This window comes from Sinocyclocheilus grahami, unplaced genomic scaffold (genome assembly GCF_001515645.1).
Source record: "Sinocyclocheilus grahami isolate Dianchi unplaced genomic scaffold, SAMN03320097.WGS_v1.1 scaffold1152.1, whole genome shotgun sequence".
NCBI classification, from domain to species: domain Eukaryota; kingdom Metazoa; phylum Chordata; class Actinopteri; order Cypriniformes; family Cyprinidae; genus Sinocyclocheilus; species Sinocyclocheilus grahami.
Genome location: NW_015506331.1, coordinates 143,644 through 163,240, shown reverse-complemented (window position 1 = coordinate 163,240; position 19,597 = coordinate 143,644). Strand labels below are relative to the sequence as shown.

General features: G+C 38.2%; 1 long non-coding RNA gene across 1 annotated transcript in view; it reads left to right on the top strand.

Annotated features, from left to right (window-relative positions):
- The first annotated feature begins 588 nt into the window (after positions 1–588).
- LOC107567380 (uncharacterized) overlaps positions 589–19,597 on the top strand; it is a 19,857-nt gene continuing 848 nt past the window's right edge. Inside the window, exons 1-2 of the long non-coding RNA XR_001606635.1 lie at positions 589–707; positions 4,325–4,330. This is a non-coding gene — a long non-coding RNA (uncharacterized lncRNA). The remainder of the gene's footprint in view (positions 708–4,324; positions 4,331–19,597) is intronic.

The window sequence follows — 19,597 nt, the reverse complement described above, 5'->3', positions numbered from 1 at the left end:
CACATTTTACAAGCTGTAATTATGTTCTGGAGCAGCTCTCTGTAAAGACTCCATTTTTGTAAACATGATTTATATTCTGTCAAGCTTGTGGAAATGGCAGGCCTGTGGTGGACCAAAGGTGATTTATAGGTGTTTTTTCCTCTGATCATTGCAGTGGCACTAAGTGAACAGGCAGCAAAAGTATGGCTGCTAAATTCAATTACACGTCCTGTCCTCTACATTGTGTCCTTGAGGCCAAAATCTTGTGAACACATTTGTCACTGATGATTTTTCACCTTTTGAAGCAGAGAATGAATATGATTTTGTGGCTGGTATGGTAGATGGCGTTTCTGCATTTGCTTGGTAGCAAAAAATTTTGTGTGTGTAGACTGTTTTCATTCTCATCATAAAATAACCATAAACTGAAATTTCATGACACGAAAGCTCTTAGGTTCTGAGTTATAGGGACTGTCCACACCAAAATTAAAAATCTGTCAATATTTACTCACCCTTGGACAAAACCAGTTGCTGACATTTTTCTGTGGCGGAGTTTTTGAAGAATCATAACCTAGGGCGGCAAAAAGGACAGAGATTTTAGTTTATCTTTTGGGCATTCTTTGGAATTATTGCACTCATATCAACAAGTTATCGCCCCTTAGTTATTCTAACTCTAAATTAACTTAGCTTCATAGTAATGCCGCTCCTGCGCTGTGCCCCACCTGAGCGGCGTCAATATCACATGCAAAACACAGATCCTAATATGTTGGTTCAGTTGTGTTTGATCAGGGTTTTAGCTGAACTTTGCTGGAAGGTAGATCTCCAGGAACAGGGTTGGGCACCCCTGGGGTAATCTATTAGATAGGCTCATGTACATCCACGAAGCCTACATCCAAACACGTAGGCTACATACACATAGGCCTACATCCACATACATAAAAAAACAAAACCAAAAAAAAAACACGGTTTTGGTTTTGTTTTTTTAGCCAGGTATCCTAGATATTTATCCTTTATCATTTAAAACGCTACAAACAGTGTTTAATTTGTAAATTGCGAGGTCCCGGAAAATAAAGCGGGGTGAAGGATCCGGCATGTGATCAGAGGATGAAGAGGTAATGGAGCTTTAGCGCAATCATTTAGTGGACCCACTTAAGTGATTACCAGCTTGCATCAGTTGCTTTTTTAGTATGCACATATACTATTTTATTGCAACATTTTTTTTGTGTTTGGATAGTTTTTGTGTAACCCAGCTCCTGGGACAGGAGAGTCGCAACAACCCAGTGCTTGTAATGAGTGCAGATATTTTGCATTCTTTTGAGAGTAGTTCTAAGTGCCACCGACTTGCATTTCTTTGGTCAAATATAGATTTGTGTATGTTTTATTTCATCTATAAAACAGTTTCTTTGCTGTAAATCATTTTATTTTATGCAAAGCAAACCAAGTCACCTAAACAAGAGCATCAGTCTTTTTGCAACGATTAAATGTTTAATTTTTACTTCTAAAATGCTTGTTAAACGAGTTTAAATGTAAAAAATGTTGTATACATGTTTAAACGGTAAAATATGTTGTATTAAGAACTGTATTTATCTAAAAGGCATTTAGAGAAAGAAAGAAAGAAAGATAAAAAAGTCAAAATAAATGAAAAACTAAAACGAAACGAAACCAACAGCAGCTATTGCACACCTAACTAAAAATAATAATCAAAAATAAATAATCGTTTTCTAATCAATCTAAGCATGCTTTAATTTTGTGTAGCTAGAGGTTTGCATCAATAAGCTTAAAGTCCCCATGAAATCAAAATAAAAGTTTTTTGGGTGTTAGTATCAATATGTTAGTCTTAAGGTTATCTATAAGGCAGTGTGCTCCAAAACAGTGACAACATTTGCATTTAAAAGATATAAGCATTCAAAGTTTGCTTCACTTCCACTAAAACGGCTCAACGATTTTTTTGACGTCACATCGTACTTCAGTTTCTCATCCAATCAAATGCTCTCTAGAATCCGAAGCCCCGCCCCCTACACTATAAAATAGACGCTGAAGCCGCGGCTGAAATCGGTCACTTGTCCACAGAATTAGTATTTTCTGTACAGTGAATGGCACTTAGTGCACTAAATAGGGGACAGGGAACAATTAAAACAGTGTAAATATGCTTTCCATTGAGGAAAGAAAGAAGTCTGGTTAGGCGCTGTGTCCCGCTAACCACCGCACCGCACACACACTCTGCTCCGGTCCAGAGACACATTAGCACAGCGCGGATCACATGCGCGAGTCAGCGCAGACCACTAAATGTATCAGAGCTATTTGAGTTCTACACAGAATGCTATATTTTATAGCAATATGGATGAGATTGTGGCTGTCAAATGTGGCTTTACGGAGCTCAACGGCTCTGAACGGCTCTAGCCCAAGCTGTGATATAAACAAACGCTATTGGCTATTCTAAAAAGGGGCGGGGCTGCTTGATATGTCCCGCCCTGTCTTCCTGTTTCAGTTCAAATGACGTCAACACAGAGCAACGCTGCGTGTTTCTAAGCATTTCAGGGGACCTTTAAATTAAAATGTCTTTGGTCTGCGCTCTGGAAGTGTTCTGTTAATTCTGCTCACCTTTAATTACTAAAACTAAAATGAAAACTGAAACTAAACTATAAAAACTAAATAGGCTATAAATCTGTTCACAAAATAAAAACTAAACTAAAATTAACCAAATTCTTAATGAAAATTGAAAACGATATTAAAATAAAAACAAATGTAAAAATGCAAAACTATAATAACCCTGACACGAACATCTTTCATTGGTGCGTGAGGAGGAGGATCCGCCATATGAGGTTATCGGAATTGGGAGGTGCGGGATCTGGACCCAGCTTGTTCAAATTACACCCTGACAACGAATAGGGATTTCGGCTGTAAGAGCACGGCTTGAAAAGACTTATATGTCTCTTAGTGAAACTACAGAGACTTGTGCTTTCCGTGTCCTGAACTACATTTGTCGAGCTGCTTACCGGGAATTCTCCCAAATCTTCCCATGGCCACTTCAGGCATGTACATACACTTAATTTGCTTTTGCAGCTATACTAGTGGTAATTCTTTAGTAATTTATTAATTTTTTTACGTTGCGGTAAGAAAAAATAAAAATAAAAATCAGAAAGCACACCCGTGTCTGCTTTATTTTAACAGTTGTACCAATAAACAAAATCTCTAGTCTTTCACATGCATCATAGGGTGTTTTCACATATAGTTCGTTTTAAAAGAACCAAACCCAGTTCACTTAAAGTGAACCAGAAAGGGAACCAACTGAAAGGGACCTCAGTCCTTTTGGTGTTCACAATCTAGTGGACTCAAAAGAGAACCCAGTTCTTTTTTTGGTCCTCTTCAGCAATGAAGAGATCTCAGACCCTTTCTTGTTCACACCACAACTTTATAAGAACTCAGACCCCAGCTTTCTGTGCAGCAGTGGATTTTGGGTATTCAAGATGGCGTCTTCACATGTTGTCGTCACATGGATGTGGCATACAAAGTTTTTTCACTTTAACGTGGCATTGTAGCGCGGTTCTGTTATATCCCCTTTCCTTCATTTTTTGGGCAAACAAAAGAAACAGTTTTATGTTTTTATGGGTTGAGGAGAGTTGGCGCTTAATGTAATCATCTTTCCAAATTTCAATAAGTGCACAACTCTCCTCCTGGGACCACACAACCCCACGACCTGCCATGGTGAAAAGTTTTCTTCTGTTGTTACAGCAGTGACGTAACATGGCTGCAGGTATGGCATGCCTTCAGGTACACATGTTGAAACGAAACGCAAAGCGGACCGGGATCTCATTGCTTTCGCATATCACGAAGATATCGAACCACAAACGAACTGTACTCAGACCACCTCCGCTTTTGGGTCCCTTTAGGGGGGTCTGAGATCACATGGTTTGTTCACATATACACGCTGAACCGCTCTGAGAGCGTTTGAAACGGTTAAACGAACTAGGTGTGAAAACACCCTTAAAGATCGTGTTTAATTGTGAATGTGAAGTGGGGTCACGGTAGGGTTTTGCCTAGGGCGGCAGTTGAGCTCGCGCCGGCCCTGTCCATACTTGTGTGTTATTCCACATCATATTTGATGTCACTTGCTTCATAGGTGCCACATTTCATTTAAGAGCTGTGGTGGAGTTTTGCAGTGAATAATGACACAAAGCTTTAGTGTGAATTCATGAGACTTGCATATATTGATTTTATGGTGCTTTTTGAAGGTTGACAGATAGTTGAAATAGTTGAAATTGATGAAAGTAGTTGATTGATATTTTTTCACAAAGATGCATTGAACTGATCAAAAGTGACAGAAAATACATTTCTAATGTTACAAAAGATTTCTGTTTCAAATTAATTCTATAGTTTCTATTCTGCTGTTCATTAAATAATCCCGAAAAGAAAGAAAGAAAAAGAAAAAAAAACACTATATGGTTTTCATGCTTTGTTAGGAACCATCGTTAGTTAGCACAAACATTTTCAGCTGTGATAATAAATTTCTTGAGCAGCAAATCATCATATTAGAATGATTTCTGAACTGAAGACTGGAGTATTGATGCTGAAAAAAATCAGCTTTGCATCATAAGACATTAAAAACAGAAATAGTCATTTAAAATTGTTTTTAAAATATTTCACAATATTGTTGTTTTAATGTATTTTGATCAAATAAATGCAGCTTTGGTGAACACAGGAATATTCTTTAAAAAAACTAAAGTTGTACTGACTCCAAACTTTTGATTGGTAGTGTACTTTTGTATAGCAAAGAGCTTAAAGGGATAGTTTGCCCCAAAATTTAAATTTTGTCATTAATTACCCTCATGTCACATGGACTATTTCTCTGATGTCCTTACTATGTTTCTAGACCATAAAATGTTTCAATTGCGTTGCATTTTATTTCATAAAAAATATCTTAATTTGTGTTCTGAAGATGGACAAAGGTCTTACGGGTTTGGAAAGACATGAGGGTGAGTAATTAATGACACAATTTTTATTTTGGGTGAACTAACCCTTTGAAAACTTTTGGTACACCATTTTTGAGTGATCTATTCCTTTGAATAAGAGGTATTTTCAAACTTCAACCAACAGATGGCAGTGCTTCAATGCGATTTGCAGATGATATTCTGTGGCATTTGTAATGTGAAACCAAGGCCATGAACTGTATCTCTGAATGCTTTGTGACCAGGTTCAGTGATTTTCATGTTTCAAGTATCAAGTGAGCTTCAACCGGACACATACATATAGTAAAATTACATCTTATTTGTAAAAATTAACGGTGTCTACTGTATATCTGAAGTATGACATTTTTTGTGTATTTGCATATGCAATGACATGGAAAGGAAAGAATGGTCCTGTAGGAGAGAGAAAGCCATTAACTCCTCTTACCCCTTCCTGAGCTTCTTTGTTCAGTTTATTGATTGTGGCAATTGATAATTAATCACCTATTGCAAGCCAGAACAGTTACGTAATTGAAGTGGAATCAGATCGAGCAATAAATTGATTGTCACACCAGGAATGTGTATAAAAAGAAACAAGCCATTGATTGACTCCATCACAACAGTAAGGATTGGAAAAAGTAGCCTGACAGCATGACGCTATTACTGCCCGACAAAACTGACCTGCTGGAACATGTACAGTATATATAAGCCAAATAAAGATGAAAGTTTGACATTAAAAATAGAACATAACCTGATACGAACTAAGTTTGTAAGAGCTGTACTTAAATGCAACCCTAATACTGTCTGTCCTCAGGATTTTAATGGCTCTCTAGTAGTGCTGGGCGGTATGACCAAAAATTTATATCACTGTATTTTTCAAAATTATACCGGTTTCACGGTACATGACGGTATTTTTTTTTTCATGCATGACCGGGTGTTAACCATATTTTCTACTGATTGAGAAAGGAAATACTGCAGTATATTGACTGAGAATACCCTATTGCACTGTCATGAGTGAATATTGTCAAAAAATACGCAGCAGGAAAAAAATTTACATTGTAACTTCTGACCAAAAAGACTTGGTGAATGGGCAATGATAAAACAAATGTAGAACAGATTCTTCATCAGTATTACAAAGTGAACAAATTGTAGTGTAATTATTGTCACGCTGAACAACAATAATTACTGTATTTGCATTATTGTAAGGGGTAGGCTTAGGGTTGGGGCAGGTGTAGACGTTAATAAAACACAATCTAATAGGTAGCAAATTTAATTTATTGTTACTTTCCAGCCGCTCGGAGCGCCTGAAAAAAAACTCTGAGCATAAAAGTACCCTTGTCCAGTCGAATTAATGGAAAGGCTCGCCTTCCATTGTGGTGACAATTTACAGTTTCTTGTAACGTCCGGAGACTGCAATGATGGAGGAGAAACATCTCGGTTACGTATGTAACATTGGTTACCTGAATAAGGGAATGAGACGCTGCGAAGCGGTAGCTATGGGATCCCCTTCGGTGTGACGAATGTCTGAAGCCCTTATAACATCACACCATTTTATTGGCCAGTAGTGCCTAGCACCGTCTCAAGCATGATTTCATCAGATTTCCAAGTACAAAGGAAGCACTTATCAAAGGTATGGGAACGGCCAACATCACAGCGTCTCATTCCCTATTCAGGGAACCAAGGTTACATATGTAACTTAGACGTTCCCTTTCATAGGTTCACTTCTGCACTGTGAAGCAGTCGCTATGGGAACGATATACCATAATGCATTCCCATATCTGAGGATAGCTGGAGGACCAAGGAAAGTGTCTGTTCAAGTGGATAAAACCCGGGAGCCAGGAGTCATCCTCACGTCCAGACTGTATAACTTGATAGAGGTGCTTGGAGAGGACCATCCTGCAGCAGCACACATATCTTCCAATGAAGAGCCCTTAAAAAGAGCCTGAGAAGAAGCCACTCTTCTCGTTGAGTGAGCGTGCACACCCAGAGGCAAAGTCAATCCACGCACTTCATAGACCACAGAAATAGCCTCAACTACCCAATGAGATATTCTTTGTTTGGTAATGGCAGCTCACTTGTTTTTACCACCAAAACATGCAAACAACTGGTCAGATCTACGGCACTGGACTGTGCGGTCGACATAGATTCTTAATTCCTTTACTGGGCAAAGACTAAGAAGACGCACATCACCATCAGACCCCACATCAGTCGGGGAAAAAGCCTCCAAGACCACTTGCTGGAAGCGAAACGGAGTTGAAGCAACCTTAGGAATGTACTCAGGCCTAGGTCGCAGTAAGTAAGTAGCCCTGGGAAAAAATCCATACAAGAAGGGCTGATAAAAAGAGCCTGCAGATCCCCGATTCTCTTAAGAGAGGACAGAGCCACCAAAAGGACCATCTTAAGGGTCAAATACATCTCTGACACAGACTCCAATGGCTCAAATGGATGGCCTGCCAGACCTTCCAAGATGATAGATAAATCCCATGAAATAATTATTGCAAGGCGGAAAGGCCTAAGCCATCTCGACCCCTTCATGAAACAGGAAACCAGAGGGTGATGTCCTACAGAAACCCCTCCCAAGGGCACATGTTCAGCAGGTATGGCTGCTACATAAACCTTAAGAGTGGAATACTGTCGATAATCTCCACCAAGAGACCAGAGCACATTAACACACTCTGCTCAGGGGCCACACCTATAATCTCCATAAATCTGGATGGGGATGCCAAATTATACCCTGAGCCTAAATCAGCAGGACGTGTCTGAGGGGAACCTCCCAAGGTGGGCCGGCCATCAGACTGACCAAGTCCGAGAACCACATCTGAGTGGGCCAGAATGGGGCCACCAACAACAGATGTTCCACCGCTGAGAGCAAACGGATCTGCGGGAAGGCATAAAGTTTGGTCCTAGAGATTTCTTGGCCAGAGCATCCAAACCCAGCAGCCAAGCGCTCACTCATCGTCTCAGGTAAGTGATTTTTTTTCTTTTTCAAATTCGGCCATATGTTTAAGGGTTAGTTATCACTAATGACAGAGAGGAGTAATATTACATAGATAGTTTAACTATGGTAGGTAAGATTAGCTCTTAGTGTACATTTAGGTGTTTAAAGAATTAGAATACAGCTGTTTAGGTATGGAGGACCAAACCTGCAGAAATTAAAAACAAATAAATACACAAATAAATAAATAAATGTGTGTATAAATAAATAAATATGCAAATAAATGTGTGTATAAATACACGTAATCTTGTTTAAATACATATATAAATAATTAAATGCGTGATGAAAGTAGTCAAATAAATCAAATAAATTGGTGACCAAATGGAAAATGTTTAAGGAAATGCTAAACTCATCCTAACTGTTTTCTTTTAATCACTCATTTATTTCTGAATGTAGTTCCACATTTATTGTTCCTCTGCACAACATGCTAATGAGAGGGTGTCAACCATGGACTTGCTTGGGACAGGGAGAACTAGAGTGGGCAATGCGTAGTCATGCTCGAAGCAAACAAGTCTACTTCCGCTGGACCTCACCTCACCACTCACCACCTGAGGGTGTAACCTCCATTCTCCGGCTTTCAAGCCCTGCCTCGAGAGTACGTCCACACCTAGATTCAGATGACCTGGGACATGGACTGCTCTGACATACAGAAAATTGGTCTGTGCCCAAAGAAGGACATGTCTCGCCAACCTGCACGGGGGCGAGAACGTAGTCCGCTTTGGCGATTCAGGAAATTGAGCCTCATCCACGGACATCCAAGCAAAAGCTTCTGCGCGTCATCATAACTGTGCAGAACGGGTGGCAGTGAGGTGAAATGTTTTGGCTTTTGATCCACCACTGGAATGGCCTCATGTGGAGCAGGCCCAACTGAACCACAGGGGACACTGCTGCCATAAGGCCCATCAGTCTGCGGCATAAACCTACATGTACTAGACACCCTGTTCTGAACTGACTCAGACAGGTTCACAGTGACTGAACACAAGCGGGAGAAAGTTGTGTCCACATCGTGCGAGAATTCAAGTCCACACCCAGAAAAGTAGTTTACTGACATACTAGCAGAACACTCTATTGCAGGTTTGCGCGCAATCCTAGGCTCTTCAAATGATCGAGCACCAAGTCTCGATGCGCTATCGCCAGATCCTGTGATTGAGCTAATATCAGCCAATCGCCCAGGTAGTTCAAAATCCGGACACCCTGGAGCCGCGTCCATACACTTTGTGAATCTTCTATGAGCCAGAACCAGTCAGAATGGAAGAACACGGTATTGGTAAGCTTTACCTTTGAAAGCGAACCTGAAGAACTTCCTGTGTCTCTTGATGATCTGGATGTGAAAATACACATCCTTTAGATCGATAGTCACAAACCAATCTACGGTACGAATATGAGATAAAATGGATTTTAAAGTCAGCATCTTGAATTTGCTCACTCTGAGTGCAAGATTTAGGTGACGCAAGTCCAAAATTGGACGTAAACCCCCATCCTTCTTGGGCACAACAAAATAACGGCTGTAGAAGCCTGACTCTGAGTGGGGGTTATTTCTTCTATAGCCCCTTTATCTAGACGTGACAAAATCTCCTGATTCAAAGCTGATACCTCCCAAGGAAGCACTGTCGTGGGAAGAATCCCACTGAAAGGAGGCGGCCCTTTTCATAATTGGATGGTGTAGCCGTGTCGAATGGTACATAGTACCCACTGTGAGATCTCGGGCAGGCGTTGCCATGTGGCCCAATAATCTAGCAGGGGCCTTAAACGTTCTATGTTTGGAACTCGCTGAACCCACTTGTGTGGTTCGTTCAAACTCTCAGAAGGAAGCCTGACCTCCGAGGATGAGCGAAGGAATCAGGAACTGCTACTAGGGGCCTGAGGACGAGAGCCCTTGGCTGTTGAGCTCAGGCCTATCTGTCTGCATTGCCGCGAGCGAACCAGAGGGGGTACCATAGGCAATGTTTCACTCCGCTGAACCTCTCGAGGGCACTGTAGAGAAGATGAGCATGAACGAACTGCAGGTGGTTGCCACTCGACCTCCCTAGATCTGCGTGAGATGAGCTGGTGAAAAACAGCAGACTGCTGCTTCGCTGCCCGAAATTTATCCACAACAGCAGTAACCGATTCTCCAGTCAGGTCATCCTTAGACATGGGGGCATCCAAAAGGAAAGTTTTGTCCTTTTCTTTGATGTCAGTTAGAGTAAGCCAAAGATGGCACTCAACTGTCACCATTCCTGTCATGGAAGCGCCAAGTTGGTAGCCCACCTGAGCTCCTTAACAGCCTCTGGAGTCAGGCCTTCCCCCTCATCCAGCTCCTTAAGCACATCTGCTTGATAAGCTTGGAGTACAGCCATAGAATGAAGAGTAGTCACCACCTGTCCAGCTACCATGTACGATTTCCAGACAAAATCAGAAGTAATCCTGCATGGCTTGGATGGCAGTAAGGGGTGTGACTTCCGAGTCGGAGCTGAATTTGGTGTAACCATGTCTAACAACTCACTATAAGATGGGGAATTGCATTTCTCCTGTCCACTTGGAAGGAGGGAACTGCACAAATCACCCATTAGGTCCTCAGAGTCAGAGGTCACTGTAGACAGCACTTCGTCATGATATGGTTTACAACCGAAAGAAATCGAATTACGAGCTTCCGGGGTAGGCCGTAAATCATCATTAATAAAGACAACCAGGTCCGCGTAGAGTTCTTCTAATGCGTAGCATTCTTCTAACGCGTGAACACAGCCTGGAGAGAGTGAGATAAAGGGGGAAAATTCTGTTGTTTCACTCTCCATGTGCTCCGGCTCATAAACGTCACCCCAAGCATCCATCTCCTGCGGCGCCTTGGCAACCACAGAAATGGAAAGGCGGGGGTTAGACGCGAGTTCTCCTTTCCTCAGAAAGGAGGCAAGCCTCAAGCACAAACTTTTAAACACAGGCTATCACAATGCCGATAGTCAGATAGGCCGTTAAACACTGCTTGAGCATGCTGGAGGCCCAAAACTTGCACACACCTGTCATGAGTGTCTCCTCCTGCGATGAACCTGTCACACAGATCGATGCATTTTCTGTAGCTCATCGTGTCTGCTTGAGAGGAGTGAATCTGCTCTTAAAAGTAGAAAAGAACACGACAAAAATGCTTTCCTACAGACAACAGATAATTCGCTTCCTGAAGGAAAATAAAAATGATTCCATTTTTTTCATATTTTCATATTTGGATCTTTGGTTTAACATCACATAAATTCACCCATTTCTCCCGAACTACATAAAAGTAAGTCACCGTTAAACTAGGAGAAGAATAGAGTAAAATGTATAGTTACCTACACAATGTGTACCTACAGTATATGAATAAAACACGTTGTCAGATTTAATTGAAATTATTATTATTGCCGCTTTCCTTAGACACCAGTGTATTTAACAAACTCACAAACATAAGTGTATTTAAATAGGGGTGTTAAATAATAATTTTTTTGTTTTGCTTTGTTTTTTCCCCATGCATAGGTTTTTAAAATTCTAAAAGCTCTTTATTCCAAAGATACTACAAGCTAGTCAATGTATTCAGCAGGTGCAATGTATTGTAAGTTGCATCAAAGGTATTGAAAGTATTATATACAACAATAATAAAACAGTGCATTGACACAAAAAAGGAAATTTACTTTTGGTACTCAAGTACTTTTAAAAGCAAGTACTTCTGTACTTGTACTTAAGTAAAAATCTGTCTTTACAACTTTTACTTGTAATGGAGTAATATTTGACCAGTAGTATCCGTACTTTCACTCAAGTAATGGAGTTGTGCACTTTGTCCGCCTCTGTTTAAATGTCTTGATCACTTTCCATTTCGAGAACGAACAGTGTCGTGCTGAATTTCAACTCCCTGCCAGAATCTGACTGCCCTTCGCATCCACGTGGATGACGTCATTTGTTGACATTGATGCGGCCAAATGACTTTAATATAAGTTTGTGTTGCCCTTTCATTTTCATCTAATTTTATTTATTTTATGTAGTTATTGAATCCTTATGTGGATAAACATGGTTTGTTAAATGTATTGAGAACATACTGAATTTTTATTTATTTATTTTTTATGTTGAATAAAATAGACAGGATCCATGTGTAGGCCTATATGCAAAATGAGTAAAATAACCGAGCACAGGGAAGAAATGTCAGCTTTTAAAATAGTTGAGTAATGGGTCTTTGACAATTGTCAGCAAATAATATGTTAATTTAAATTAACATTTAATTGCTGACAAGAAATGTAGTATTTCTTGTGAAATGTTTGTTTATATACATTAAATTATATTTGATACATTGAATTGATCATAAAAGACAGTAAAGCATTTCACATTGTTACATTAAAATTATTTAAAAATAGAATTTTCTGTTTCTATTCAAAGAATCATGGAAGTCAAATGCATCACGATTTCCACACAAATAAGCTGTGCAACTGTTTTCAACATTGATAATAATCAGCAGTGTAGGGAAGGTTGCTTTAGAAATGTAATAGATTACAGATTACAAATTACCCTATTTAAAATGTAGTAAGTAGTGTAACTATTTCAATTACTTTATTAAAGTAATGTAACTGATTACATTTGATTACTTTTCTAAATTCCTAATGTTTTCAACTGTTAGCTATTTTGAAACATTTAAAGCAGGCTGGAGGCTTAATCTTATTAAGATTATAATAATTTAATTGTAAAGCACAGCCACTTCAAAATCTGAGTTTAGCATCTCTTTTTACTTTGAGATCTTTTTGAGGTTAAATACATATTTAAAATCATAAGATATAATTTAATAGTTATGATACTGTTTTTGAAATCAAATCTTTGCATAGCTATGACAGGAAACAAAGGCATCTAGCAATGCCTTGGAAAAAAAAAGTTAATCTTAAAAAACAAAAAACAAAACAACAACAACAACAAAATCATATACATAAACCAAAATAGGAAATAATAGTTATCGAATAAGCATGTGTCCTATTCTGTGTCCTCAACTCCTGAAACATTGGTATCTCGATGTAACCCCCTTTGTAATCATTAACATTTTCATAAGTAACTGAAAAACTTTTTTTTTTCTCAGTAACTGTAACAGATTACAGTTACATTTATTTTGTAATGAAATTACGTAATTTAGTTACATGTAACTAGTTACTCCCCAACACTGGTAATCAGAAATGTTTATTGAGCAGCAAATCAGCATATTAAAATTATTTCTGAAGGATCATGTGACATTGAAGACTGGAGTAATGATGCTGAAAATTCAGCTTTGCTCTGTAAAAAAGAATCCTAATTTTACGGAAAATAACTGTGATCTTTTTCAGGTTGTTTTCTTTTATTATAATTGTAGTCAGAAAATTATCTCTAAATCTCACATCTGCTAATTTTAAGTATTATGACATTAATGATAAATTACAGTAATTCACATTTTTTTCTACAGAAAAAATACTGTATTTTATACAATATTTTCTGTTGAATTAAATTACATACAAATATATGTATGTTTTACTGAAAAAAATAAAGTTTGAAACCGTTGTGGAGATAAGCATTTGCTTTAGTTGGGCTCTTGACCCATGACTTTTTAACAGCAGTTTTGCATTATTTACAGCAGTCTTGTGAGGTTATGACAGTCAGATAGTCTTTTTGATGATTATATAGTAAGTGTTCTGAGCTGTGTGTTTCTTCTCTCACGCAAACATCAAGAATCAACACATCGAGCTCAACGATGAAAATCTTTTTTTGTGCCTAGCCGAACGAAGACAAACACTTATCTCCATAATGGTTATTGTTTTCAATAGTCTAAAACTCAGTAAGAGCTTTTGTATGAAAGAAATAAAGTCAGACTGGATTGTAATTAGTGAAGATGCTGAGATCTAGAGAGATCTGTGAGTGTTTAATGTTCTGTTGGGGTTTAAAGGGTTTCTGCTGTCTGCGTTTTGTGGGTTGCCATTGTGTAGAAGAGTAGAGTCTGTGCTTCAGTCCAGGAGAAGAACAAGAAACATTAATGTTATGCTGTATGTTGCTTTATTTAAATGCAGTAACTGTGTAGTTGCTGATGCAGTGATAGTTATATTATTTCATGTACAGGTGCGTCTCAATACATTAGAATGTCGTGGAAATGTTCATTTATTTCAGTAATTCAACTCAAATTGTGAAACTTGTGCATTAAATAAATTCAGTGCACACAGACTGAAGTAGTTTAAGCCTTTGGTTCTTTTAATTGTGATGATTTTGGCTCACATTTAACAAAAACCCACCAATTCACTATCTCAACAAATTAGAATACTTCATAAGACCAATAAAAGACACATTTTTGGTGAATTGTTGGCCTTCTGGAAAGTATGTTCATTTACTGTACATGTACTCAATACTTGGTAGGGGCTCCTTTTGCTTTAATTACTGCCTCAATTCGGCGTGGCATGGAGGTGATCAGTTTGTGGCACTGCTGAGGTGGTATGGAAGCCCAGGTTTCTTTGACAGTGGCCTTCAGCTCATCTGCATTTTTTGGTCTCTTGTTTCTCATTTTCCTCTTGACAATACCTCATAGATTCTCTATGGGGTTCAGGTCTGGTGAGTTTGCTGGCCAGTCAAGCACTCCAACACCATGGTCATTTAACCAACTTTTGGTGCTTTTGGCAGTGTGGGCAGGTGCCAAATCCTGCCCTGGACAACTGTCAGATCAGCAGTCTTCCCCATGATTGTGTAGTCTAATGAACCAAACTGAGAGACCATTTTGAAGGCTCAGGAAACCTTTGCAGGTGTTTTGAGTTGATTAGCTGATTGGCATGTCACCATATTCTAATTTGTTGAGATAGTGAATTAGTGGGTTTTTGTTAAATGTGAGCTAAAATCATCACAATTAAAAGAACCAAAGACTTAAACTACTTCAGTCTGTGTGCATTGAATTTATTTAATACACAAGTTTCACAATTTGAGTTGAATTACTGAAATAAATGAACTTTTCCACGACATTCTAATTTATTGAGATGCACCTATATGTGTGCTGTTAATTGGTTAATGAACCTCTTAATTTAATGAAATTTTACTGTAAAACACTGTTCAATTTACGGGTTTTGGAAATGAAAAATAACATATTGTTGTATAATTTACAGTGAAAAAATGTAAATTGGCATTCTTAGAATTCCCTGCATGACTTCACATTTGATGTTTTTTTTTGTTTGTTTTTTTAAATAACTGTTTCTTAGTTTTTTTTTTCTCATCAGATGTGTACATTAGGGTTTTATCTTACATTTAATGTGGTTAACTTATTTCAGTATTATGCACGTAACCATTATAGTGTTTAATATTTGTGTGAATGACACCGTGCACCTTCTATATATTAGTATTCCTCTCCACTGCTTGTGGAAGAGCTATTTGTGATCAACTTTGAGTCATCATGCGATGTTCACAGACAAGAGGTTTGTCTGATATCACAATTGGAATAGGAATTCTTGATCTTTGTTTTTTGCACTAATTAGTTAAATCACAAGATGGCAACACCAGACCGGCCTTTGGTTTCACACCCAAAAGAGAAAAGGAACAGAAAATTCTGAGTTTACAAGGTGTGATTATGAGCTCTATGAGGATGTGAGTACTTTCTTATGACTACATCTCGCAATAATGGTAATTCCGTAATTGAGGTAGTTCCATAATTCTGACATGAAGTAAACGCACAGGATCCTTAACTCACCATTTTACATTTTAAGTTTGACTTAAAATGCCATTCTATTGCATTTTTCAAAGTAGGAATTCAGAACATTCTGAGTTGAATGGAACGCAGCATAAGTTCTCTTGTAATGATCACTCACTGTAATATAGAAGTAGCTGAGAGCCATATTGCTGGTGTATGTGTGAAAACTCTCCTCAAATCAGCCATCATGAGAAGAGGGAGGATGTGATAAAGCTGCTGCTGCCGGTGCTGCAGGCATAAGCCGTAGTGTGGAAACACTCTGTTATCCTTGTGCTGCTCTGGGATCTCGAGCAGCAGGGGTTGAGATAATGCCTGGGGAAAAGAAGTTAGTGTCAGGAGAGTTTAATGAAGAAGCTGGAAAGTGGCACTTGTCATCGATCTTTACACATTGAGAACAATGGGTAGGCCAAAATAGACCTCAGCTAGCCCACTTACAGTCAAAACCCCAGACTCTGTTGCGGCAATCACAGCATAAATGTGATGTTGCAAAGTATGACATGTTCCTGGGTCAACATCTTTTGCTAAGGATTCCAATTGTTGTTCCTTAACATCAGCTAAACCAGCTTAAAACCAGCTTGGTTGGCTGGTTTTGGCTTGTCTTCCAGCCTGGTCATAACTGATGCAGCAGGCTGGTTTTAGAGAGGTTAGGACCACTTCTTTAACTGGTCAGTTTGGTCTTAGCTGGTCAAGCTGGGAGACAAGCTGACCAACCAGATAAAATACCAGTTTGACCAGTTTAAACCAGCTATGTCTAGCTTAAATCAGCTAAGACCAGCCAAGCAGTATAGGGTGGTTTTAGCTGTTTTTGTCAGCAGGGATAAAGTACAATTAAAATTAGAGTGAAATGAAAGGTTGATAAAATTGAAGGCTTAACCATAAACCCTAACCCTCATAGATACTAAAATGATAATTGAAACACAGGATATAAATTGAATTTGTTCAGTGTGTAATTCCTGCACACTAGCAACATTAAAAATGTAAATAGATAAAGTTAAAATGACTTCTTTCAAACAGCTGTTTCGAGAAAAAATAAAAAACAACCTCCAAATGAACTTTTAGCTTGATTCTGTTCGGAATGACTTCACACCAGTTCGTTCTTCGATTTCGCTTGAAGTAAATTGGGGCTTGAAGTCTTAGAGTAGGGACACACCAAACCAGTGGTAAAGAATGGTAAAGCTGACTGTGGCGTCACCTCGTGGAAAAAAAAGTTGCATGTGAACACACCGGACAGACTACAGCCAACGGCCAACTGCCAACTAAAGTGTATGCTCTGCGCTTGCGTAAGAGAACATAACTCTCCCATACCAGCCGGTGGCAGTAGTCTATGCTCGGCATTCAAACAGGGAAACTGGAAGAGCTAGAATTGTGGATATACAAAGCAAGCAGTGCTCGCTTTTACCACTGTTTACACCAGCCGCACTCATTACTGACGGATTTGTGTAGCTTTTTCAATCACGTCTGCTAAGTTGCAAATGACACTGGCATTGTCAGCCCTTGGTCTGACAAGGATGTTGATCCTGGAACACACTACTTGGTGAAATCACAGTCGACTTAGTGGAAAAATGATTTCAAAAAGCTCCCCCCTCCCTCCTTCCAAAGAAATGACTTTGATTGAATGTGTTATAACAAATGAGTGGGGAAAATTGAGGCTAGTCACAAACAGGGTTGACCACTCTGTATGGCTTAGACACAAAAAGAACTACTGTGGCGATGCAGCAGTGTGTGCAACATGCTGTTAGATCAGGAGTGCTACTATTTTGGGCTGTTGAGCTGTCGCTGGCTAGTTTGACAGGGAAGCTGTTGGGGTGGAGGGGTGAGGCAGTGAGGGCAAATGTGAAAGTGAGCAGTGCTTTGAAAATGAGCTTTACGAGGTGTCATACGTTGAAATGGACGGAGAGAATTTTCTATTGGATTACAAAGCAGAGCCAAAGTGATGCTACTGCTGATAACCTACACGTGGGAATGCGCTTGTACTTGCACACTCTCTCCTGGAGGCCCATTAACCACAGCTGTTATTGATCCGTGCACCTCCAGAATCCTTGTTGTCTGAGTACAACATTACTGCAAAGAATTATTGATATCGTAAGGCATTAATTCTGTTATGTTTCACAATGAATCAAACATGCTGTCCTTACAGTCAATTGCACCCTCATCTGCATTAAGGCTTACTCAGGAAATTAATTGTTTGTGAAGAAATAAATATAAACCTAAAGCCATTTGGAACATGTTCACTAAGAGATGTTCACTAAGAGACAGCCTTTCATTAATGTCTGGAATGTCATCTACATTAAAGGTTAAGTGTTTAATTGTTTAATGTTAATGTTTTCTCTTATTGCATTGATGTGCAGATATGACAAGAAACTCAATGAAAAATGTACATTTTAACTGAGATTGCAGTTAATGGTTCTTAGTACTGATGTTAATCATGTATTTTGTGATTTATTTGCAAGTTGCAATTCCATTTTAGTTAATATGCAGGATGTTTTTTTTTGCTGAAGTCTGCAATTAATTCTCCTCTTGATGGTAATTTCACTGCCTGAAACCTTATTTGCATGTGCCAGGGGATCCTGCTTAATTTTATTTGGCACACCAAAAGATTGCATTACACATACCTTAATGCTATGGTGACCATAACAGCATCAGCAATATTAATAGTAATTGGACACATAATGTACTAACTGAGCATGTAATGTTTTCAAGTAAGCACAAACTTTGTGTTCCTTTCCTTTCCTTCTTTTCTTCCCACATAAAAAAATATTCAAATGTCATTGCTACTCTTTTTCAGAAAAGGAAATTACATGGTGATCATTTTTATCTATCAAGTTCAGTTGCAATTTTGCTTAATTTATTAAAAAAATATTAGGTGATTAGATAAATAAGAACTGTATGTGTATAGGGGTCAATGACATGATGCTCATTTTGATCTATTAATGATTTTTAAGAAATACATGAAAAATGCAACTCATCTGTATAGTGAACCATAGACCCATTCTATGTTGAGCATGTTTTTAATTTCTAAATTAAACTGAATTTAAATATTTTTAGTCAACATAAAATCAAGTTGTTTGATACAACTGTCCCTATATTATAATTAAGTAAAAAGTGTTGTCTTGAAAGTAAACCTTGGCATAATCTTTTACTATTATTTCTTAAAAAAAAAGAAAAGATAAAAAAACATGAGCAGGGAAGGAGTTTTTTTGTAATTGTTATTAATATTAATGTTTTTTTTTCTTTCTGAAACTGAAGTCATATGCAACCAAAATGCAGCAGTCAGTCAGTCAATCAATCAATCAGAGCAGTACCTACGCAGAGTGCATAGAGCACCAACTCCCAGGGGGCGCACTATCCCAGTTGCTCAAAAAAAAAATATAGTAGAAATAATAGTAAAATAGCAGAAAATCCTGCTATTTTAATTATAGTGTAAATGGAATCTATAGCTATTTGCACTTGGTGTAAATAGCATATCGCTAAGAAAATACTGCTATTTGCAATTAGTGTAAATAGCATCTATCGCTTAAAAAAAATGCTATTTTCACTTAGTGCAAATAGCCTCTATCGCTATATATATATTTACACTTAGTGCAAATAGCCACTGTGGTTAATTTTTTATTCAATTTATGTTTATTTTGATAATATTTAATCTTTTAAAATGTTTTATTTAATGTGTGTAATTTTAGTTTTTTTTGGTTTGTTTTTTGCTGTAGAGCTACAATTGTAATCTGTAAATAATACAATTTAATTACAATTTATTTATTGATTTACTTTTATATTTTATTAAAGTTCTATTTTGAGACCTATAGTAGGTGTTTTTTTTTATTATTTCCAAAATATTTGGGGGAGGGGGCACAACAATACAATTCTGCTTAGGGCACCCATTTGGCCAGCATTCAGTCCCTGAATCAGAGACACTCATGACTGTGTGTCAGGTTTAATCAATAATTCTATTAAAGTCTACCTTTTTATTACAAGAAAAGCCATGGTGCGTGTGTGTCTCTACACACACTAACATATATATATATA